Genomic DNA, 25,245 nt, shown 5'->3' with positions numbered 1-25,245 from the left:
CTGGTAAAATCATATGTCTGTGATGGTGTGAGTGTTAGTACTATGTTCTCCAGACTGTTTAACTAGTTGGGCAGGGGATCATATCTCACAACTATGAACTTGTGTTTGTGTCTGTATGTCTGAGTGTGGTATGTGTGAGCAAGGTCAGAATAGCTTGACTCCAGCTCACGCTGTCCTCACTCATTTACCATTCAGAAATACTTTTATAATGGTACATCACTCCACAGCAATTTCCTACAGCCCTCACGCCATCATCTTCTCACCACACACCATCTCTATAAAGTGCACTCTGACACTGTCAATGTCATGCTTGTGCTGTGGCACTAGTGTTAGTACTTTGCTCTCTAGGTTGTGTTACTAATTAGGTACAGAATCAAATCTCATGACAATCAACTGGTGTGTGTGTGTGTGTGTGTGTGTGTGTGTGTGTGTGTGTGTGTGTGTGTGTGTGTGTGTGTGTGTGTGTGTGTGTGTGTGTGTGTGTACATAGTCAGACGAGCTTGATTTAAGGTCATGTTGCTCTCTCCCAGGCATCATTCAAACAATACTTTTACACTGATACATTATTCATAAGCAATTTCATACAGCCCTCTCAGCATCATCTTCTCAGGATACACTGATGATGTCATCTCCTATAAAGTGCACTTTGATAATGTTAAAGTCAGATTTGTACTGTGGTGCTAGCTTCAAGAAATATGCTCTTTAATATATGTAACTAGTTAGGTAGAGGTTCTAATCTCACAGCAGTCAACTTGAATATATGTGTATGTGTGTGTGTGATCACTCAACTATCACTCTGTAGACAGTTTAAAATAGGGATGCAAGTCCATGTCTATATCACACAATCCTCCAGCATCATTTTCTCAGCATACACTGATGATGTCATCCCCTATAAAGAGCAATGTGATGTATCCATATCAGACTATTGTTGTGGTGCTAGCACTGTTTTCTCTAGCTTGTTCCCCTAGTGATGTGGACATCCTCCAAGAGGGCCTCACCCAAACAAATGACTGGTGCCAGAAACATGGCCTCAAACTTAATGCCAAAAAATTCAACATCATCCCCTTTGGGAAGACTGACATCTCCACAAATTATCACATTGATAATAAGGTCCTAAGTACACAATCAGTCATGAGGGACTTGGGCACCCAGGTTGATAGCAAACTGACTTTTGACCACCATATTGCATCCATTGTATGGAAAGATTTCTACATGGTCCATCTCACTAGTAAGGGTATCTCATCCAGGGACAAGTTGGTCATAACATCCCTGTATTCTTCCCTTATAAGACCCATTATTGAGTGCAATGCCCCTTTTGGCATGTACCTCACAAAGCACATGCAGCAGCTGAAGAGACCACAGAGGTTCTTCACCAGGAGAATCCAGGGCCTCAAACATCTACCATACACAGATAGGCAAATTGACCTGTGCCTCTACTCAGTCTCCTACAGTCTCCTCAGAGGTGACCTCTGTCTGGCATACAAAGCAATCTGAGACCCTGCTCTGATGGGACTGCTGCATATCTGCAAGTCAAGCTTCACTCAAGTAACCCGCACGTGTGAATTCAACCTGGTCTGTGACATCAGTAGGGCTTGTTGTCAGGAAAAATTTGTGTCCCAGACACTTCCCCTTTTGTGGAATAGACTCCCTTTCCACATCAAGCAGAGTACCTCATTAACCCTTTTTAAGCACAACCTGAATAACTGGATGGTGAACAGAAAATACACCCCTGGAATTCAACCTGTGTCCCTGCTGGATAGTGGCATAGGGTGCTGACTTGTTGAAACATGGGCTACATTCTTGTCTAGGCTTGTAAGGGCTTCAGGGCCAAAAGCATTGTAACTCCTATTATTCTATGATCCTGTCTATTTAGTTACACAACCTAAAGGTCACATTCTTAATGCTAGCACCAACACAGATGTCTGAGTTTAATACTGTCAGAGTGTATTTTATAGGGGATTACATCATCAGTGTATGCTGAGAACAAGATGTTGGAAGGACTGTGTGACATACGTGTGGACCCCCATCCCAGTCTAAAATTGTCTCCAAACTAACAGATGAAGGAACACATACTCTGGTTGACTGCTATGAGATTAGAAACCCAACATATCTAGGTAATTGAAGACTGCACCCAGCTTGCAGTAATAAGCAAACTTGATCAGCCATTTCCCACTAGTTTTGGCCTGCACCTCAGAATAGTATAATCCAAACAGCAAAGGCCCAAAGAGCAATCCCTGCGGTACACCACTTATTACAGGTCTCCTGCTTGAAGTGGCTTCCCCTATTTTGACTAGGTGAGTTCTATCAGTGAGCCAGTTTGCTACCCATCTGGTAACACATGGATTGATGCCTAGTTGTGAGAGTTTATCTATGATACCTGAGTGGGGAATAATATCGAAGGCTTTGGCCTGGTGAAGGTTGGTGGTGTGCGCCTTCTTCTCCTCGTCTATGGCCTCGGTAACTGTGTCAAAGAAGTTGACCATATTTAACAGGCATGACCTCCCCTTAATGAAACCAAACTGTGTGGGATCGAGTGTCGGCAGGTTGCCAATGACCTTGTTAATGAAGTCCGTGATAATCTGCTCCATAGTCTTGCAAATCAGGCTAGTTAGTCTGATGGATCTATAATTTCCTGGATCAGTAGATGCTCCACCTTTGTACAAAGGGATGACAGTGGCTGTTCTCCACTTGGCTGGTTCAAAGCCAGTACTTAGGCTTTGGTTGAATAGGGTGTCTAATGGTGCTGCAAGTTCCTGCCTGAGTTCAGGTAGGATACAGCCTGGGATGTTATAAGGTCCTATACAGGCTGTATTTTTGTCTTTGAGAGGGTGTTGATGACTTGCTCCCTATAGATAAGGGGAGGGGGTCAGGTACTGGAGATATCCTCTTTTACTGATGGCGGGGTCAGAGGGGTGAAGTTTTCACTGAACCTGTTGCCAGCAGGTTGGCTATACTACAGCATCGGTATATGTGGTGTCCTTTACCACCAGTTCTGAGCAGATCTGGGTGCTTCCCTTGAGATTGCAGACATATGTGAAGAAGGCCTTATGATTGTCTTCAGTAGATGTGGCCAGTTTGGACTCAAAGTTTGCTTTGGAGGATTTCACTAGTGCTCTTATTTGCTTGTTCAGGCTAAGGAGAGATTGCTTCCAATGAGGCACCTGCTTCTTCTTGGACAGCAATATTTTCCTTTTATTATAAAGTTTATTTATTGCAAATGTCCACCAGACAGGTTTATTCTTCCTTGAGGAGGAGGATTCCATCCTGCTGGGTTTTCCTGATTTCATGCAGCTGTATAAACTCACATATAATAATTTGATGTAGGTTTGGACATATGTGCCAGTTCCTATGGAGGGGGTGGGGACTGTGAAGCTGTTTATACCTTCCCTCAGGAGGTTGTAATCAGCTATGGAGAAGTGTTTTTGTTTGACTCTAGCTGGGTGTGGGGTTCGGGAGAGATGTTGACTTTGAAAGGGACCGCTTTGTGGTCAGATATTACCAGGGATGATGACACTGTAGGGATGCTGCAGTGGTTACTCATGTTGGTTAACACAGCAGCAAAACTCTAAAACAACAAACAAAATAAAAGGCAAAGGAGGCTCCAAATCCACAAACAAGGCTTAATACACTCAGACCAGTAATGTGAAGCACTTTTCATCCGGACAAATCACTGGACTTCTTCAGACCCAAGAAGAAGTTTGGTGATTTGACCAGACGAAAAGCACTTCCCATTACTGGTCTGAATGTATTAAACCTTGTTTGTGGATTTGGAGCCTCTTTTGCCTTTTATTTTGTTTCATGTTGGTTAATACAAAGTCCAAGATATTTTCACCTGTTGTGGGGGTGTTGACAAACTGGTCCAAGGCATTTGCATTGACAAAATCACGGAATCCCTGGGCATTTGTGTTTTGGCATGAGAGTTTCTGCCAATCTATGGTTGTATAGTTAAAGTCGCCCAGAATGAGAGTAAAGGATTGAATCATGATATATTCGAAGAGGTCCAGATAGGTGGAGTAGGCATCTTGAGTCAAAGTTGGATTCCTATAGATAGCTATGATTTGAATAGGGGTGCTATCAATTGTTAACTGTACCTGTAATGTTTCCTGTGTGCCATACTGATTTGACCAGCCTGGAGGTGTGTCTGTCTTATATATATATATATATATATATATATATATATATATATATATATATATATATATATATATATATTGCAACTCCACCATCTTTTGCTTTGCTGCCCATGGTTTGGGGTCTGAATGTATGATAGGATGAGTAACCTGGTATGGCTGAGGTACTCTCTGCAGCTATGAACCAGGTTTCTGTGACTGCACAAATGTCAGCATCTTCCATGGCTAAGAATGCTTGCAATGAGTGTAGTTTCATGTTTAGGCTCCTAACGTTTAGCAACATGACCTTTAATTTATGTTTTGATAACATTTTCATGTTGCTAGTTTTGACAGGGTTTCTAAACTCATAGCAATCAGCTTGTGTGTGTTCATTCAACTACAGGTCTGGAGACAATTTTACATGGAGATGTGAGATCACATATGTATTATACTCCTATAAAATATATTCTTCTTACTAGACAATGAAGATGTCATCCTGTTTAAAAGTATACTATGACAGTGTTATGTCTGACATCTGTATTGGTGCTAGTCTTACATTGTATGTAATCCAGCTTGTATACCTACACAGGTGTGATGTTTGAATCTGACCTCAATCAACGTGTATGTGTGTGTGTGTGTGTGTGTGTGTGTGTGTGTGTGTGTGTGTGTGTGTGTGTGTGTGTGTGTGTGTGTGTGTGTGTGTGTCTGTGTGTGTGTGTGTGTGTGTGTCTGTGTGTGTGTGTTTGTGTGTGTGGTTGATGGTATGTTATGGTCATTGTATGATATATTGAATCTCTCTTCATTTGACTCCTACTCAGGAGAACATTTTACATAGCCCCATGAATCCAAACTACTGTGTTCCATCTGTACAGATAACATCCTTGCTGAAGAACACTGTGGATGTCATCATGTCAAATATGCATGCTCACATTGTGAAGCAAACACCTACATTATCCTGTGCAAGCCATCTCCAGACCACTGAATGTGTGATTACGCATTCCATCATGGGGTAGTGCACATGTGACATATAGAAATACTCTGTATTAAAATCCAAAACATACACACACATGCACATATACCTAATATCTTCTATCATTTAGATATAGCAGTTTTTGTTTAAATGGTATAATGGTTAAGATTTTATGTGCTCTTGACCGTTAGCCTAGTAATGCCTTATGACTGACGATTGCACATGTCAATGTTGTTGTCATCCACATGTTCTATGTTGAGGTGTGGATATACTATAGACCTACAACAGTGTATTCCAATCTGTGAATTGAACTATTTTATTGATGGCCACTGCTACCATTTGGTTACATGTTCCTTCCATAACAGCTGTAGAAATATGCCTCCTGACAACTGTTGACTTGAGATACTGCTATGTATTTTGTTGTATGACTAAGGCATGTGTTCTTATAGTGGAGTATATCAATGTTCTATACAGATTTCATTCAACCATCACAGTGGCAGCTGCAGTATGGCTCAGGTGTGCATGTGTATACCGAGCATCTGGAGATGTTATCTGACATATAGCAGTATTATGTCATACTGATTACACGGGCACATAACATGTTGTAATGGTGTTATATAAACAAACATATGACATGTTCAGATTCATTTTCAATCTTAGGAAATTCATTGTTTGCACAATTGTGTTTCTAATCACAAGGATTACTGCATGTTCCACAGCAGCATTGTGGGACTATCAGCATTCGTGTCATTAAATGTTCTGCATGAACTGTATCCACCTCAGTTGTAATGCTACCATATATGGTGCCAGGATCCTCACCCACACATTTCCACTGATAAACATTTAGGCATACGATGTACAACTGATGCAATGACATGAAATAGGTTGAGTTGTACAACTCTGTTATCAGTTTCACTGTGTTGCATGTGATTCATATCCATTGCTGTATTTGGAGGTGATGTCACAAAACATTTTGTAACTGTCTGAAAGCTTAAGGGGAATACCCAGCTATAAATAAAAAAAAAAAATACACCACCAGAAGATGCTTTCACAAAACTAGATTTAATAAAATATGATAAAATCAACGTAAATACAGCAATAAGCACTTTCACCCTTCTTAAAATGAGGGTCCATCAGAGTAAAACCATTTCTAATGGAAAGTGCACTTAAATACTGTTCGTAATCACATGGTTGTTACATCAAGAATTTAAACTTTAAGGACCCAGCTCTCATATTACACCTAATTCTACACAGTAAAACATATTTAATAAATACAAATCCATCTCAGATGTGCCCCATCTAAAAACCCATTGCTTTACTTTTCATAAAAATGAACTAACATACATTGTATTTATCCAAAGCAATCAATATTAGGCAGCTTAGTAAACATAGAGTTTCTATATCTTGGATGCCCTAAGTTCTAAAATAGTAACTAGTGAACAGCTATCATTTATTCCAGGGGATGTTGTGGCATCTAATTATAATTGCCACTTGATCTCCCAGCTATATACCAAGCTATACAATAGAACTGGTTGTGTATGGGACCACCAATACTTAACTAGAGGAAATAGACATCTTGCTAGCTGACAGATTTGGATCAAACTTCAGCCCCACCAGTCATCACAAAACATGCACCTGCCACCATTCCTCAGCTTATTATCTTAAAAGAGTAGGTAATCTCTGCCTTCTCTAAGGCTAGAAACACGGCATCAACAGGCCGTAACAATATCCCAGGTTGTCCTTGAATTAACTTTAAACCTGACCTAGCAGAACCACTTGGATCCATATTTAGCCACAGCCGCCAGACAGGCTATGTTCTGGTACAATGGTGGGCAGTAACAGTTATCCCTCTGAATGGGGGGGGGACCATCAACATGCACAGGGAGTTATAGACACATAAGCCTGAATAGTCTCATCAGTAAAGCCATGAACATATTCATCAAGAACCTTATAAACAAGCACATAGTTAATCTCCTGACTCTGAAACTAACTCCATTTGGATATTTTAAGCATAGTTCATGTCTATTAAATGTAGTTCACTTCTTTGAGAAGGTCACCAAGGCCATGGATGAGGAGAAAGATTGTGCATCCCATCTAACTTGACCTGGCCAAGGGATTTTACACAATTCCTCACTTAAGTATTATACAAAAACTGTCCTAACTGTGCATAAACCACTATGTCACCAGGGGGTAGCCAAATGGCTCACCGGCAGGGCACATGCTATTAAAGTGGGTGAATTAACCTCCAGAAAGAGGTCAGTTACCAGAGGCATACCACAGTGTTCTATTCTAGGCTCCTTCATGCTCAATATTTATTTCTCAGAAATCAATGCAAATGCAGACAGTCTTTGCCTGACCAAATTTGTGGATAACTGCAAAACTTGGGGCAATCATAGACTATATGAATGATACATATATACTGCAGCAGAGATTAACAAATACAAATGGCTGTTGCCATAGGTATGGAGAGAAGCTAAATGCAAAAATATTAAGAAATATTCCCTTTCATAAAGCAAATACCCACAGCCTCCCACATCCTCTGATTCCTCTCAGCTCTTTTCTCTGAAAACAGTATCTACCACCTATATTAAATCCTTGTTTCTTACACTGAAACCCTGATTTCCCTCCATTGATAACCTACCTCTACTCTTTCTTCAGAAAGCAGCAAACTCATTTGCCCTCCCCATCTCCATATGTATCAACTGTTCCATTACTGAATCTAAAGTTTGCACAATCTGGAAACAATATTATACTCTACCCATTCACAAGGGAGGTAACTCCTCTGAACTTGCCACCTTCAGGCCAATTGTTATTCTATTCCCTCTTTTCAAAATATTAGAGAAATGTGTTCACAAACAAACCCTACACTACCTATTACAAGAAAACTTACTTACCCCCACACAACATGCCTTTCACCCAAAACATAGCACCTCCACTGCCCTCATATCCTTCATAAACACTATATCCAAAGCCAGAGACAATAACAAACTCATCTCTAGCATAGTTCTTGATCTCTGAAAAGCATTTAACACTGTCTCCCACCCCCTGCTGCTGGCCAAACTATCTGAACTAAAGTTATCCACTTCAGCTATTTCCTGGTTTGCTAGTTACCTCCCTGACCAGCATCAACCTCTTAAAGGGATCTCTACAGCATCTCCTGCCCTACTTGGCGAGATGGGTGTACCTCAAGAATCTATCCTTGGCCCATTACTGTTTAATATCTTTACCAACCAACTGTTTGCATCCTGTCCACAGTCATCACTTGTACAATATGCAGATGACTCCATTGTCATCACCACAGCAGATTCCCTTTCATACCTAAATACTATCACATAAAATACTTATCAATTGAAAAGTGGCTCACCAAGAATCAGCTAATTCTAAATCCTAAAAAAACTAAACCTCTGCTTTTTATTCCCAAAACTATGAAACATCTTAAATCTTCCTTCTTAATCTCTTCCCTTAATAATACACATATGACTGATGAGTCTCACACCAAGCTTCTCGGGGTCATCATAGATGAACAATTCAAATTTGACCTGCATGTTTTCAACAACAAAAAGAAAAAACACCAAAAACTTGGACTTATTTATTTTTATTTATTTAGTTTGCATTTGTTGACTGGGAATAGTCTGCCTGAGATAACTAGCCCTTTTTCAGCAGAGGCCTAGGGAGAAAAGCTCCAATATATTTTACAGTACAATAAAAATGACAGAAGCAAATATTCCAAAAGAATGGAAGAAACAATATTTCACTAAGACTGACTACATTAAAGCAAGTAAAAAATATTTACAAGTCATCATTAAAATGCAGGTAATGTGAGAAAAGACATGTTCATACAGTCTTGAAGTACTAATTCAATATAAACATTAGTTACTTTCAGGTGAAGGTTTAGAAGATATAGTTAAGAGAGAAGAGTTGGGATAAAACATTGAAAATCATGGCTTAAAAGAATCAGGTTAGCAAGGCCAGGAGCAGTAGAGGTGTTAAACAGTAAGAGATTAGAAGTTAAAAGTTAAGGTCAGTGGTCTGTTTATGAGCAGTTTAGAGATGGGGGGGCAGTTTATGGTGGGTGAGTACAGAGACAGAACCAGAGAGTTTTAAAGTGTTCTTTAGCAGCTGCTTTTATTGTTTAGGTTGATATAGTAATCTAATTTGTAGTGGAAGCTTGTTCCATGCGATGGTAGGATGGTAGCTATATAGGTTGCATCCAATATTAATCTTGGATTTATAGATAAGTAGTAGGTCTTGGTCTGAGCTGCAGAGTAATCTAGTTGGAGAGTAGTGGGATATAAAGGAGGATATGTTAGGCCAATACAAAGGCTGGTATAGTATAGAGTGTATAATCTGAAGCTGAGAGAGGAGAAGCAGGTTAGGAAGTTCCTGCCAGCTTAATTGTTTAAGTGAGACACAGTGATGGGTTTTATAAGTATGTTGGGCAGATAATCTGGCTACCTTGTTATAGGTTGAGTCAAGTTTGGCTAGGGGTGTGGCATTAAGGTTAGTGAGTATTTGAGTACCATACTGCAGGCTGGGTAGGAGGTAGGTATGAGAGAAGGTAACTTTAGCTTTGGAAGTGAGAAACTTTCTGTTTCTGTATAGAAAGCCTAGTTTCTGATGGATCTTCCTGATACAGTTGTTGATGTCTAAGTCAAATTTAAGTTGATCATCTATAATGACACCTAAGAGTTTGGTGCTAGATTCAGCTACTATTGGAGTCTTATTGAGAGACAGTATAGTGAAAATGAATTTAAGATGGTTAAGAGTTTTTGGGAGGAAGAGCAATAGTTTTTTTTTTTTTTTTTTTTTTAGGATTCAAGATTAGTTGGTTGTTGGTGAGCCAGGTTTCCACTGATGTAAAAGCAATCTGAGTAGTAGAGAGGAGAATAGAGGGAGAGTCAGAGATAGTAATCACAGTAGAATCATCTGCATATTGTAAAAAGGATGATTGAGAGCAAGAAGTGAAGAGTAGATTGGTAAAAAATATTAAATAGCAATGGACCCAATATAGATCCTTGGAGAACACCCATTTTTACAGGGAGGGAAGGGGAGAGAGCAGAGAGCCATTTCATTTTTTGTAATCGATCAGAGAGATAGCTAGAAAACCAAGTGACAATAGAAGGGGAGAAGTTCAGATTAGTCAGTTTAGCCAGAAGTAGTGAGTGTCAGATGGTCTAGACGTAAGCAGGAGACAAGTTTGTTGTTATCAGTAGCCTGGAAAATAGTGTTTGTAAAGGAGATAAGCACTGTGGTTATACTGTGTTTTGAGCAGAATCCAGGCTGAGTAGGAGTAAGTAGGTTTTCCTGTAATAGGCATGGCAGAGTTTGGTTGTGTATGCATTTTTCAAGTAGTTTAGAGAAGAGTGACAGAATGGCTATAGGTCTAAAATTAGAGATTTCATGGAAGTTGTCACTTTTATAAATATGTAAAGTGTAAAATCTTTCCAGATAGATGGAACTTTAGACTCAGAGATAGAGGGGTTGATCAAGATGGATGCAGGAAAGCAAGAGTATTGGCTGCTAGCTGGAGGAAGTAGGAAGGAATATTATCAGCAGAAGTAGAACAATGTTTTAATTTGGAGAGTAGAGATTTGATATAAGTAGTAGATACAGGTTGGAGAGAAAAGGATTTGGAGGAGTTGGAAATAGGAGATGGGACAAAGGAGTTGGAATCATTAGCTGGAGGAGAGTTTGTGTTAATCATCTTTGATACAGATTCAATAAAGAAGGTGATAAAGATAGTGGCAGTATCTTCAGATATTCTAATTTGGGTAGGAATTGGGGGAGAAAGGGTTGCCAGGCTGCAGTATTTGGTTGACTGAGTTCCAAAATTTTTTGGGATTAGATTTTAGTGCTATAGGAGGGTTAAAGTAGAATTCTTTTTTGTCTTTAACAATGCGTTTTTTTTTGTCAGGTTTCTAAGTTCTTTGTACTTTTGCAAGTCAGAAAGTTTATTTCTCAACCAGGTTTTCCACAACCTGGCCCTGTTTCTCATTAGGGTGCGGGTTACCTTAGACAGCCATGGGGATACTTTATATTTTATTCTGACTGCACGGTGAGGTACAAGATAGTTTAGTATGTTAAGAAAGATAGAGTTAATTGATTGGACTGCTTCATCTAGGGTAAGCTCATTAAGGTGACTCGAGTTATTTCTAGAGAGAAAGGTCTTAAAGGTGTCAGGGGAGAAGCTGGATAGTTTACGGCAAGTTATGTATCTATGTGATCTGGTAAATTGGGGGTAAGTCTAGTAACTTTTATTGGTGAGTGATCACTAAGGGAAGTGGGTAGGGTTTCTGGGTTATGATATGTAGAATGGTCAGATACAAGTATCCAGTCAATTAAAGTACTAGGGATATGTGAGTTATTTTAGTGGGTAGGTTCAGATATTAATTGTGTAAAGCCATGTAAGTTAATACAAGAGGAAGAGTTAGGGGCATTTAGAGTTAGCCAATTTATATTTACATCACCAAGGAAAATTGTTTAATTTGACTAGTCTTCAGTGAGATAAGAGAGAAAGTTTTTGAGCAGGGGAATATGATCTCCTGGAGGAATATAGATGGCTACTACAGTGATGGTAGAGTAGTTATTAAGTTTAAAGTTAGCTGCCAGGATTTCTGCCAGAGGGAAAGATGGAATTGGTTCCTAAAGAGAAGTGAGGGTTAGATGGTTCGAGTAGATGATGGCAACTCCTCCCCCTTTTTTGTATGGTGATCAAGGCGAAGTATATTATACCTTGGGGAAATGATGTGTCTATCTGGGATATGTGGTTTCAGCCATGTTTCTGTTAGGGCGATTACATCAGGGGTATGGTTAGTAACCCAAGCATGGAATTCACTAGTTTTATTGAGTATACTTCTAAATTCCATTGAATAGAATGAGATGTGTTTTTTTAGGCAGGAGAGGGACCTGTTAGTTGGGAGGGATAGAATTATTGGAGGATGAGGCTGAGGTAGGTCCTGGTTTAGGATGATTGTCACCAGATACAAGTAGGGCCATGGGGAGGAAGTGGAACTTATGTGTGCATAGATAGCTGCAGAGATATTTTGTTTTAGATGTTCGTTGTGTTTCACTGTTGCAGTCATCACATTTGTGTTATCCCTGCCAGGGTAGCCCTTGGCCGGCCTGAATGCCAGAGACTTAGTATTTCTGTATCAGTTGCTGTCACTTGAGGACTGACGTCAAGTCATCAGGGGTATAAAGAAAAGCAGCCAATGCCATTACACCTGAGTATTCATTTCCGAAAGTTGAAGTCTTCGAAAGCTAAGTACCCTGTTGGGGATCCTTTTTTCTTGCACTAACCGATGTCAAAAAAAGTTAATAATTGATTAACATATACAAATACCACACCAGGACTTCCACTCTTACTGCCTCACTTGTCTATGCCCAGACCATGATGTCCCTTGTTGTCACTTCTGTGTTTTGTTTAACACCAGATCTATTCATCGTTGGGCACTTATTGTAGCCAGATATTTCCGTTTACAGTCCTCGAATTCTGATATGGCTTTGGTAAGCCATCTGACAGCAGATCTTCCAAAAAAGTGTAAAGATACAGTGACAGACCGCACAGGACCAAACCTTCCGAAGAAGCTTCTGTTAAGCTGGACATCAGTCCTCTGGAACTCAGTGAGGCACTTTTGCAGCCCCTGATGCCCACTTCAGTTAATTCGCAGGCCGCTACCAAGACCCTTACAAAGTCCAGTATGCAGCAGAACTCTTCTTCGACTAAGGATCCTGCGGTCATCTCTACCTTGGATAGGTCCGCAGCTGATGTACAGGCGTCGGCTTATGAGGAAGTCCTTTGCAACAGCAAATCCTGACATAAACCGACTCCTTTCGCAACTTCTGTTCTTTCAAAAACAACCAAGTTCCTTAGGCCCAGGGGTCGAACCACACCCAAGAAACTGACTACCCATTCTCAAGCACCTGCTCCCTTGCCTCAGTCACAAATGCTTAAAATGGCAGAAGACCTTATCATGCTGATTAGGGGAAGCCAAGCCACTTCCTCAAAAAGGAAAAGAGATCTGTCTCCAGTAGTTTTGTCTAAACAAGGGTCAGATGAATCCGAATCATCTGACTATGAAGACATGCAGCACCTCTCCACATATGAGGATTCTAATGCAGAGGAATCCATTCCTTCAGCCTCTCCCCCAGAGGATTTTTCCTTTGAGGAAACCCTGCATACCTTAAGGGAGCATTTCCAATGGGAGAGTCAAGACTACCCTCAGTCTAAAAAGAGACTTAGAGAGTTCCTGGATCTTCCACAACACAGACCCTTAGCCATCCCCTCAGTCCTGGATGTGGTGGATGATGTTTTCCTTGAATTAAGCTTAACTCCTGATGCACTCCCTCCTGCTCCCAGAAAACCAAACAGATACAACAGATTCCCTGACTCACACAACAGCTGACCATTAAGTCATTTCTCAAGGGCCAAAAGGGATTAAAGCAACCTCAGCTAAGAATCCCACCCCCTCAGACAGGAATTCCCGAGCACTGGAAAGATGGGGTAAAAAAGTATACACCTCAGCTACTCTTGCTATCAGGGCACTAAACTGTCAGTTCCATATGCATAATTATCAGTAACATACCTTGGAACTCCTTAAACAAAAAATGTCCTCCTTTCCTACATGGGAAGAATCTAAAGATTTACAAGGCTTAATGCATTCTGCAAGTCATGTAACTAAACATACTTTGCACTGTGGTTTTGACATCCTAGAAGCTTCTTGCAGGGCAGCAATCACTGGATCTGTCATTAGAAGACATGCATGGCTTAAGGAACAACTCATGCCAGACCATGTCAAATCAAAATTGTTGGATGCACCCTTGCACAAAGATAACTTATTTGGCACTAAAGCAGAAGAGGTCTTAAAAAAAGATGGAAGAAAAAGCAAAATCTATGCAGACAGTTAAAAATTTCTTACAGGTCCAGCCCCCTAGGTTCAGCAGGTATTTTCCCTCCAAGCACTGGTCCTTTCCCGCTCCGAGTAAACAGGCCCAGCCTAGGCACTGTGGAAACAGACCCCCCAGACAGGAGCCCCAGGGGTTGCAGAGATCTAAGCAGTGGACTACCTCCACTTCAAAACAAGGGAGTTCTAAGCCACCCCTTTGTGGTGAGAACTCCAATGACTTGCCTCCTCCCGACCTCGCCTCTGCCCACCTTTACATACCCCTAGGAGGAAAACTCTCCTTTCACTCAAACATCTGGGCCACCATTACCAAGGACCCATGGGTTCTGAACATTGTGTCTCAAGGGTACAAATTCTCCTTCCACACTCTTCCAACCCCAAAAGGGTTTCCAGATTTACCACCAAATCAGTGGGCAGAGACTCAAAAGCAAATCCATTCCCTCCTCTCCTTGGGGGCAGTAGAGCACATTCCAGCAGAGCAGATAGGCCAAGGCTTCTACTCCAGACTTTTTCTGGTGCCCAGAAAAGAGGTCACCTGGTGCCCTATCCTTGATCTATCCATGCTAAACACCTTCCTGGTGATCCCAAAATTCAAATTGCTCACCCTCCAACAGCTGCTACCCATGCTTTCCAAGGACACTTGGCTAGCCACCCTGGACCTAAAATAGGCCTACCTCCACATTTCTATTAGGGAGTCCTACATAAAATATCTCTGCTTCAGGGCAGGATTTCAACACTTTCAGTTGTCTGTGCTTTCCTTTGGCTTATCTACTGTTCCGAGAGTTTTCACAAAATGCCTGACTCTGGCCATTGCCTTTTGCAGACAAAGAAATATTCAAATTGACCCTTACTTAGGCAACTGCCTTATTCAGGCAGACAGCCAGGAAAAGCTGCTTAAAGACCTGGCCTTTGTAAAGAACCTACTAACCTCCCTAGGGTACACAATCAATGAAAAGAAATCCAAACAGGTACCCAATCAAAGATAATCTTCCTGTGAGCAGGTCTGGACACAGCATCCCAGATGGCATACCTTACACTAGAGAAACAAATTTTCCTATCAGTTTACTTCTCTCAACTGGCCACCATCCCAGCTTTCTGCAAGGAAAATCCTGCAAGCTCTGGGATTCATGGCATCTTGCATACTCCTCATTCCATATGCAGACTGCATATGAGGAAACTTCAGTGGTACCTAAAGAGCCTTTAGTGTCAACACTCTCAAGATCTGGAAACTCTTCTGCCTATTATTCCTTGCCTGAGGAGGGAATTTCTTTGTTGGGCAACAGCCTGCTCCCACAACAAGGGACTGCCCTTCTCCCCACACCCTGCCACCCAGACCCTCACCACAGATGCATCAAACTACTCTTGGGGTGCACACCTGGATGGCAGGTGCATACAGAGCCAATGGAGCCCACAGCAAATCCCCATGCACATCAATCAAAAAGAGATGATGGCGTACAGCAGACTTTGATAGCTTTCAAACCCCTTCTCTTTCTAACGGTTCTCCTGATCAAAATAGACAACACCACTGGGATGTGGTACATCAACAAACAGGGAGGGACTCACTCCTACCTGCTGAGTAGGCTGGCCATAACCCTTTGGCTTACAGCATTTTCCATGAAACTATACCTGTTAGCACAATACCTACTAGGCTCTCTCAACTTCCTGGGAGACCAATTAAGCAGAAAGCTTTTGGACCCACATGAGTGGCAGCTCAACAGAAGTACCTTCTTCCTAATAACTCAGAAATGGAGTACCCCGGAGGTCAACCTCTTTGCCTCCCAAACCAACCATAAGCTCAGCGAATTCTGTACCAAGGAGCATCCCTGCATGGCTTGGAAAGTGGATGCCTTGTCCTTCCCCTGGGTAAACCTCTCGGTCTGTGCTTTTCCTCCCCTACCTCTCATCCCCAGGATACTGCTGAAAATAAGGGAGGAAAAACCAAGGATGATTCTCATAGCTCCAGACTGGTCCAGACAGCACTGGTACCCCTTGCTATGCAGCCTGTCCCCACTGTCTCCATGGAATCTTCCTTAGGTTCCAAACCTCCTAACCCAGGGGGAAGGGGGATTCATGCACCCCCAACTGCAGACACTCAATTTGGCAGCTTGGCTTATTCCCTAACCCCTGGCCAATCTGCCATCCTCAGTAAACAGGTTCTGAATGTTATTCGTGATGCCAGACGCCCTAGCACCAGAAAGTCTTATGCACATAAATGGAAAAGGTTCTGCACCTGGATCCAGGCTAAAGGGGCCAATATGGTACAACCCTCCATCCCTCTCATCCTGGATTACTTAGCTGACTTACTACACAGTGGTCTCTCTTTCTCCTCTATAAAAATTCATGTCTCTGCTGTTTCTGCTAATTTTCCCACTGAGCAGCCTAATTTCTCACACCCTCTGATTAAACAATTCCTCAGAGGGGCTAGCAACTTGAAGCCCCCAGAAGGGCACCAACACCAGTTTGGGACCTTAACTTTGTCTTAGAAAAGCTCACTCTACCTCCTTTTGAACCAGCTTCTTCTGCAGAGCAAAGATTTCTCTCCTGGAAGACAGCCTTTCTCCTGGCCATCACTTCAGCCAGAAGAGTCTATGAGCTGCAAGCATTCATGGCTGTGGAACCCTTCATCATCTTCCATGCAGACAGTGTATCCCTCAGAACTAATCCATCCTTCATGCCCAAGGTGGTGTCCAGTGTGGCTCTCAACCAATCCATTCATTTGCCCACCTTCTTGCCTAACCCCCAAAGGAAAAAGGATTCTGCATTCTCTAGATGTGCACAGACAGCTCAGATACTATATGAACAGGACTAAACCCTTCAGAAAGTCTGATCAATTGCTGGCTAGCTTTGCTTCAGGGGCAGAAGGCAAAGCCATCTCCAAGCAGACCATTTCCAAATGGATAGCACACTGCATCCATTTCTGCTGCAAACAGCATGGCAAGCATCCCTCCAAGGGGGTCAGGACACACTGTACCAGAGCAGCCTCCACCTCTGCAGCTTTCCTCAGAGGTCTCTCCACCAGGGACATCTTGGAGGCTGCCACCTGGACATCTGTTCACACTTTTACCAAGCATTACCACCTGCCTCTCTTCTCCAAATCCAAGGCAGTGTTTGCCTCTGCAGTCTTGCAGGGCATCCTAGCCAGCCCCTAGTTTCCTTGACTGCCTCCACCCATTTCCTCAGCTTTGGGAATCTACTCAAATGTGATGACTGCAACAGTGAAACATGAAGAACATAGTACAGTTGTGTACATTTATAAATGTAGATGTTCGAGTGTCTTCACTGTTGCAGTCCTGGTTTCCCTCGCTCCATCCCCCCCCCCTTTTTCTTTTGCTACCTTTCTTCCTTGTTGCTCTCCTTTCCCTACAAGGGACATATTGATATTTATTTTCCATTGGTGGGGTTCTTCCACCAGTACCAGGACTCCTACTTAGGGGGCTCCTGACAGGTTAGGGCAAGAAAAACTGATGTAATGGCATTGGCTGCTTTCCTTTATACCACTGATGACCTGGTCAGTCCTCAAGTGTCAGCAACCAACACAGAAATACTAAGCCTCTGGTATTTAGGCCAGTCATTGGCTACCCTGGCAGGGATAACCCAAATGTGATGACTGCAGCAGCGAAGACACTCGAACATCTATATTTATGGTAAGTGTACACAACTGTACTTTTTGGAATGGAAAGTGCAGAAGGGAGGAATTCTGATTCTGGGAAGCGGAGTATTTACAGGGAAGATAGATGAAGTGATGTCAATAGATTGATGTGTGTAGAAGAAGATATAGACTTCAGAATTTGTAGGGCTATTGTTAACTGGAGTTAAATAAGGATGAAAGGAGGTCAGTAAGAAGAGGAGAAGTAATGGAGGCAAATAGAGAATAGAAAAAGGTGAGATAGGCATATCAGAAAGTTATAAAGTAGGCAAACAGCAACAAGGAGGAAATAAGTCCCAATGTAGAAAAAAGCAGGTTAAAATACTTGAGGAACAACAATGGGCCAACCACGGCAAAGCACACATATTTAATAAACAATAAGCAATAAACATCTGTTTACTGCTTATTGTTTATTAAATATATGTGTTTTGCCATTGTTGTCCCATTGTTGTTTCTCAAGCATATTAGAAAGTTAACAGGAATCAGTTGCTTTGTGAGTTAAGTAACAGTATATAAAGAAGGTTTTTAGACTAGTAAGGAATGTAAGTAGGGTTGAGTATGCAACCAGTAGGGCAAGTTAGTGAAAGTGAGGTGAGATAGGAAGGAGCAGTGGAATTGCTAATATAACTATTGAGAATGAGGGGGGACCTGGAGATTGTACTGGAAGACAGAAAGAGGTGGATGTAAGGCTATGGGGAGTGTCAGAGGGATAAATATGAAGGAAATTATATGGGGGTGGGTGGGAATGGAAGGGTAAGGGAGCGAAGTGAGCCCGAGGATAGCAGTGCTAGCCCCAAGTCTCAAACTGCTGAAAAAAGTAGACAATCAGTCACCGATTAGAAAGAGCAGCAAAGGATAGTGAGTTAAACTGGTTGGGAAGCTCAGTGAAGATATAATGAAGCAGAGAAGGCACTTTATAGAAACAAAAAATTTCTGTCCAAAAAAGCTAAAATCTCCCTGTCCCATGCATACCTTCTTCCAAGCCTATTCTATGGCTTGCAAATCCGCACTAATCTTCAGACCACTCTCCAATCAAAATTAGAATCCATTTATAATAAAACTGCTAGATTCACTGCAGAACAAACTTACTACTCTCACCACTGTCTTCTTCTTAAATGTTTAAACTGGTTAGAATTTCCTCAACTGCTTCTCTCTCAGCTTCAGATAATACATTCTATATTGCACCTGCTCTCCTTCTGTCCTGATATTGCCTCACTTGTCTCTCTCTATACCACTCTAAGGTCTCTCTGAAGCTCCAACCAAAACCTCCACCAAATCTACAAACCTAAAACAAAATAGGACAATACTTATATGGCCATTCACCTGCCCAGTCTTGGAATAAACTTCTTCTGGATATTAGAAATATTAATCACCCACAAAAATTCAAAACTGCTACCAAAAACTTTCTAAACAGTACATGGATCTGTCACCGTAACTACCCTCTGTGACTGTTCCACATCCTACTCTTCTCGTCTGTCTCACCTACCCCCTTTTACTTCCTCTTATGTTTACTCTTTGTTTGTACATTGACATTTTTGCTACTCCTTGTCTCGTGAAACCTACAACTCACTCATCTAAGATCTACCTAGGTTAACTATATATCAAAAACTCTTATTTCTTAAAGGATATTCCTTGAATATGCATTTGACCTTCAGCTGCAGTGATTGTACTCTTTGATTCATTGGTATAAGTTTGTATATAATCTCTGATGATGTGTAGATAATCTATTTCATTATTATGTAATTCATTTTTTATGTCATACTGTATCTTTGATTTTACTATTCTATGTGTTTCTACTATTGTGGAGCTTTTCACCCTGGTCTCTGCTGAAAAGGGGCTTTGGCTCAGTCAGATTAACCCTGTCAACAAATTTCAAATAAATAAATGAATAATAAACTAACTACAATATAAACAACGCCCCTCTAAGAGTAGACTCAGTGGTATGTCATCTGCATACTGAAGTTGATACTAATCTGAACTTCAACCACCCTGTGTTCACAGTGGTGAGAAAGTCCTTCTATGAGACACAACTCGTAAGTAAGGCCATAGTATGGAGATCAAAAGATGTTATATTTCCATTGTTCTCAGCTCTCATCACACAAATAATTCAGTACAGTGCAGCCTTTGGAATTTACCTCACCAGACATCTGCCACACCTGGAGCAAATCCAAAATCTTCTCACCTGGAAGATGCAGATTATTGAAAACAAGTCCTACATGGAAAAATTGAAAGCCCTATCACTGTATTCTGTCTCCTACAGACTTCTAAGTGGTAATCTGTGTCTGGCCTACAGGGCAGTGCACAATCTGGTCCTGATGGAAATGTTACACATTCGTAAATCAACCTGCGCAAGGGTCACTCATTCTAAGAATCTTAACCAAGCCTCTGACAGTAATAAATCATGTTGGAGAGATAGACACATCTCTTGGAGACTACATTTTCTCTGGAACAAGCTTCCCAATCATGTTAAAGCAAAGGCCATCCCTGACCCTCTTCAAGCACAACCTAGATCAATGCATGTGTAATTGTAAATTTACTCCTGGTGTGGTGTCCATGACCCTCATGGAGAGAGGCAGTCGGAATTAACATATCATAATGTTGGCTGATAACTGTGAACTTTGTTTATCTAGCTATTGAAAACTGCTACACTTGAGTTAATTCTGACTAGAATTTTATGGGCTGCTGCACCACAATCCTAGTACTCTCCTATGAGAATATGAATCCATGAGGTGTAATTGTAGCCTATGTACATCTATATTATGACTGTACTGCATCACAGACTTAACAGTACATGATATCAATATTACTACTTGATAGTATTTATGAACACATATGGATGCATGTATGGATTTATTGGCAGTATAACATTTTGAATGGCAACATCAGGGGGACAGTGATCATGTGTCACATGTCTTGAGTTTTGATGGGTGCTTACAGTGGTTGTTCCATATATTGTTTGGTATGTGTACAATATTATAGTGATAGCTTCCTCAGTCATTGACACTTGACTTTGCATTGCTGTACTTATTGTGCACATGGGCATAGTTGATGTATTGCCATCATTCTCACATACTACTGTACCTTTCATTGTAACAGACCACTTCTTAATTCAAACATATCAATTGTAGATGCTGCAGAAAATATCCATTAGCATTACATGTCAGATGCATGCAATACCCAGGTGTGTCTAGGGAGTCCACTCATAATAATAGTTTGTTATTTGTATGTGTTGTTACCCATGTGGCTGATACCTATGTCAGCCAGGAATACTTTAGACAAGTGTATCACATTTGGCACAGTAAGTTTCCACACATCTGGTAGGCCATACAGAACTATTTTTGGGATGTATACATATTAGTGCAGATTTCCCTTTGAGATGTTCTACTAGATGCCTGTGTGATATGTCCTTCTGTGCTGTATCCAGTAAATACACAGCTCATTGACAACATTGATGGCATGTGTATGATTCTTGCAGGTGGTGATTGTAGCTTATGTGTTACAAACACTTTTAACTGGCCATGACTGGTCCTGATTTCAACTCCATTTTTAACACTATCCCTCTTAAGCCATCCATAAATTGGTAATTTTTGGGGAAGGGGTGGAGAATTCCACTTATAGAATACTGATAATCATTATAGGTGTACATGTCTGTTCCTGTTATGGTCATAATATTGAAAAAGTGTCCATGTTTGTTTTGTGACTGTTTCTGTCTACCTTTATCCAGAATTCTGTTGCTATGTGTTCCTGATTGGTTAAGAGTTATGGTGATGTCATTCATATTCAAGCAAATCATTTTTCAGATCTTCTGTGTATGCACATACCACTAATTTATATACCATCCTTGCTAAGCATTCTCTCCAGTGAGCATGTCAGTGATGTTTATATCACAAAAAAATCACCTCCAGTGACATGAAACCTTTTATGACTATTATATAAATACTATAATGTCTATAATTCTATCATAATATTCTTGCTCAGGAGATGTAAAAAGCAGTATATACTGTGCTATATCCATATGTACTTACTCTTGGAGTTCTCACAAACTCCTTGGTCCAACATGTTCAAAAAACCGATAATACTCATCAATTTTATTTTAGAGTCATACACATTATATATCAAAATGTGAGATGTGGTGATATAGTGAATAGAGTGGACACAAAGGATTATGAATGGATTGCCAACCTACAAGCAGGCAAATATCCCGGCTTAAACAAACAAGTTACATTGAAGCCGATTTTGAAAACAAAACAACAAAGAATAAAATAAGCTCATAAAGACATTATAATATTATAATATGTAACTATATCCACTGTTCATTCAAATAAATATATATGGATGTGTATATAGTTTTAAATAACTGTGTTTTAAAAAAACTTAATTGCTTATCTTAATTGATTACACTTTGATAGGTTGACTGTGTCATGTGATATAATAATTTTTTGTATTTAAGACCATTGGGTTTTAAATGATTGTTGTAAGACACTGAAGAAGGATATTTTATCCGAAAGCTTTGTTATTTTATTGAAGTACTTGATGTTATGGAGTTCTGCTTGTTTGTTATTGCTGAAGCTGTTCTATTTTGCGGCTCTCCACTTCACCATTCTGTTCATCTTTTTTGGAGACAAACAGATTTAATCTGACAGGATAAGATATTTTACACATTGCTAATAGCTGTTATGCTAATTATTATTGTATTTTTAATATGTTTTTGGTAAGACAATGTTCGTATGCAAAAGCATAAATGTTTCTAATTGCTGGGAATGTAGTGGCCTCTGGCGGCAATTCCACTAGATACTTACATAGAGACATAAGAATTTTCCAAGATTTTGCTTGATGTTAATGTTACTACATTTGTAAGATTAGACTAAATGTACTTTACCGTCCTTGTATGCACAAACACAGAAGAATTCAGTACAAATCAAAATACATATTGTCCAGGGTACCTACTAGATTGAAATGCATGAGTAGCAAACAGTCTGTGTAGATATATACTGTATAGGACACATTGTAAAGTAACAAGTTCAAAAGTAATTTGTCAAGTTGTAATTTTATTACCAGTTGTAATTTTATCACTGTTTTTTTGACCATCATTTTATCATTACCAGTATTTGTTACCCATATTAGTGGAAAATTATATTAAAATATTGTACTCATACAGCTCATGGACTAATCCTCAAGTATTAGCAAGGTGTTTAATATGTTCACTTCACTGTCAACCAAGATGTTAATGGACAGTTCAGAAATATGACCACAATGTTATGGATAGTTGAATGACATTGAAACTGTATATTTTCACCAGTGTATAAATGCTTGCAGTAGCACATAGATTTTGTCTCTTATAGATATTAGTCTATCTCTAATTTTTTGGTATAAAATGATTAATCAAAGTAAATAGTAAATTCAACAGTTGCAAAGAGGTAATAATAAAAATTCTAAACCAAAAATTAAATTCTGTGATTGCAAAAGAATACATTAATCAAGTTAAAAAATAAAACTAAAGCAGACACAGCTCATAACTGATGGAATATTTTCACAGAATAGTCTGCAAAAGAAAAAAAGTTGTTAAATACATTCAGTTTTGGAGGTAATACTTGATATTCTATTAACTATGTAAAATTGCATTTTAACTTGTATTAAAAGAAGACTAAAGGTTTTGTTTCTTAATGTGTTTTCTGTAAAAAATAAAAAAGAGGGAATTGTAAGAATATGCTCAACAAGGTATTAAGGTTGAAAGTGCATCTTCTTTCGGCTGTTCCCGTTAGGGGTCGCCACAGCGGATCTTCTGTTTCCATTTCTTCCTGTCCTCTGCATCATGCTCTTTCACATCAATCGCCTGCATGTCCTCTCTCATCACATCCATAAACCTTATCTTAGGCCTTCCTCTTTTCCTCTTATCTGGCAGCTCCATCCTTAGCATCCTTTTCCCAATATACCCAGCATCTCTCCTCAGCACATGTCCAAACCAATGCAATCTCGCCTCTCTTGCTTTGTCTCCAAACTGTCCAACCTGAGCTGACCCTCTTATATACTGATTCCAAATCCTGTCCATCCTAGTCACACCCAGTGCAAATCTTAACATCTTTAACTCTGCCACATCCAGCTCTGAGTCCTTCCTTTTCGTCAATGCCACCGTCTCCAACCGATATAACATAGCTGGTCTCACTACCCTCTTGTAGACCTTCCCTTTCACTCTTACTGGTACCCGTCTGTCACAAATCACTCCTGACACTCTTCTCCACCCATTCCACCCTGCCTGTACTCTCTTCTTCACCTCTCTTCCACACTCACCATTACTCTGAATTGTTGATCCCAAGTACTTAAACTCATCCACCTTTACCAACTCTACTCCCTGCATGCTCACCATTCCTCTACCCTCCCTCACATTTACACACATATATTCTGTTTTAGCCCAGCTGACCTTCATTCCTCTCCTCTCTAAAGCATATCTCCACCTCTCCAGGGTCTCCTCAACCTGATCCCTACTCTCACTACATATCACAATGTCATCTGCAAACATCATAGTCCATGGGGCCTCCTGTCTGATCTAATCTGTCAACCTGTCCATCACTACTGCAAATAAGAAAGGGCTCAGAGCTGATCCTTGATGTAATCCCACTTCCACCTTAAACGTATCTGTCACTACCACCACAGTCCTCACCAATGTCACACTACCCTCGTACATATCCTGTACCACACTTACATTCTTCTCTGCCACTCCTGAGTTCCTCATACAATACCACAACTCCTCTCTAGGCACCCTGTCATATGCTTTCTCTAAGTTCACAAAGACACAATGCAACTCCTTCTGACCTTCTCTGTATTTTTCCAACAACAGTCTCAGAGCAAATATTGCATTTGTAGTGCTCTTTCCTGGCATGAAACCATACTGCTGATCACTAATCATCACCTCCCTTCTTAACCTAGCTTCCACTACTCTTTCCCATAACTTCAGGCTGTGACTGATCAGTTTTATCCCTCTGTAGTTACTGTAGCTCTACACATCATCCTTATTCTTAAAGATAGGTACCAAAAGGTTGAAAGTACAAACATGCAAAATAAAGAAGGTATAAAATAAAGCTTGCTTAAATGTAGAAATAGAGTTTAGCAATATGTGATTAGCATCCATACTAAAATGACTGTGGCTTAGAAAATAAGGAATTTGCTTAATGGATATGTTTTCCTACAAAATTAGCAAGAGCGTATGCATTTCACACTGTCAGCAAGAAAGCTGGTCTCTTACAGACTTAGCAAAAAATGTAAAAAACAGGATGTAAAGAATGGACAACAGGAAAACAATGTGCATGTGTTTCTATCATATGACACTTTTAAGCAGGGAAGTTTGAATGGCTAAAGACAATACCAGCATTATTTCTCTACAGGATGAAAACATATTTTTATGCAAACACCAGCAAACAAATGTTTTCATTCAAAGACTAAAATAGAATGCCAAGGAGAAAAACAGGATATAAAACCACTATAGACTATGCAGCAGCATTAGGTCAATTGGTGCCCTAGGCAAAAGGGCTCCAAGGCGCCCCCACCACACTACCTGGTGCTCCCATCCTGGTCTAACTACATCAAATAAAAACTAGAAAAGTGCCCCTGCTAGACCGGCAC

This window comes from Protopterus annectens, chromosome 5.part1 (genome assembly GCF_019279795.1).
Source record: "Protopterus annectens isolate FY-2018-M chromosome 5.part1, PAN1.0, whole genome shotgun sequence".
NCBI lineage: Eukaryota > Metazoa > Chordata > Ceratodontiformes > Protopteridae > Protopterus > Protopterus annectens.
This window is presented reverse-complemented; position numbering follows the sequence as displayed.